Here is a 1,355-nt window from a genome sequence, read left to right on the forward strand (position 1 = left end):
ACATAGGATGGAGCGAGGAGGGACCCCAGAGAGACGCCCAGCGTCGTGCGTGCAGGGAAAGGCAAAGCGCCGAGTCGACCCGGGCAGCATCCACCCAGGGCGTGAGGGAGCAGAGGAACGGGGGCAGGAAAGGAAAGGAAACAACTGAGGTGGCCAAGCCCCCACCCCAGGGGCGCACACTCTTCCACCCCTCGCCTACCGCTCCGCACCTTTGCGCGCAGAGTCCGGAGCCCGCGGTCCGTGAGTCCCCAGGCCCAGGCTGGGAGTGGGAATCTATGCCCTCCACGCCTTCCACCTTCCGGGCTCCGCCTATCGAGGCGCCTCTACCCGCACCCGGAATCCCTGCGTGCTGAGGAGAGCGCAGGATGGGAACTAGGCACGCACGCGGACGCAGCCCAGATCGCCCCTGACTGACAGCGCGGGGCTGGCTGACCACCGCCGTGCCCCGGCTCTGTGTCCATCCCCGCGTTCCGGGGCGAGGTCCCCCGAGGTCCCCGAGGCTGGTCCTGGTGCCTCTCGCTTCTGCCTGGCTATGCTGCACCCGGGGAGGGTGCAGCGCACCCAGGCCCGCAGGAGCGGAATTCGGAGGACCACGGGCGTTTGCAGACCCAAGTACTGCTGCGTGCTGTCCCCCTTCGTCCAGGGCCTGAAGGTGACAGCGGGGCGACCAAAGCCGCGGCGAAGCTGAGGAAGGAGCTGGCTCCCCCACTGCGTGCTGTGGACAATGGGGAAAGGACACAGCGCCACGACCTGGGTCACTCCCACCCATCCTGGGAGTCTTGCGAAAGTCCCACCCAAGGGTGGGGGCTCACAACTAGGCTGGGGACCTAGCAGCTTGAGTGTCCGGCTGGGCCGATCCCCGTGTGCGCCCCTAGAATCCCTGCTCCCTCAAACACTGAGGAACCTGGGCTCCCGCTGGATTTCGCGCACGTACTGGCCAGGACCCCAAGCGCAGGCCCATGCCAGCGGTCAGGAGATCGGGATCTGGGAAGGGAGTACGGGAGCGCGACCAGCGGGCCCGCGGGTTCCAGCACCGCGCGCCCACAGGTGCTGCCCGTCGGGGTCAAGGACGCAACCACAAGACTGGAAACCGCCGCGGAGCCAGCCTTGCGCGGGAGCCCCGGGCAGCCAGCAGCGAGCCCTGGGCCCTGCGAACTCCGCGAGCAAAATCGGACAAGTCTCGGCCCCCACGAACACACTGCCCGCTCGTGTCGCCTGCAGTCGTCCAGGCTCAGCTGTGGGGCACCCCTGCGCGGGTCCCCGCGGCCGAACCCCGCGAGCTGGGCCTGCACCGCGGTCACGTGTCACTGCGGCCGAAGCCCCGGCGCTGACCCCGCGGGGAGGGAGGGGCGGCG

This window comes from Chinchilla lanigera, unplaced genomic scaffold, assembly GCF_000276665.1.
Source record: "Chinchilla lanigera isolate Chin_1 unplaced genomic scaffold, ChiLan1.0 scaffold00127, whole genome shotgun sequence".
NCBI lineage: Eukaryota > Metazoa > Chordata > Mammalia > Rodentia > Chinchillidae > Chinchilla > Chinchilla lanigera.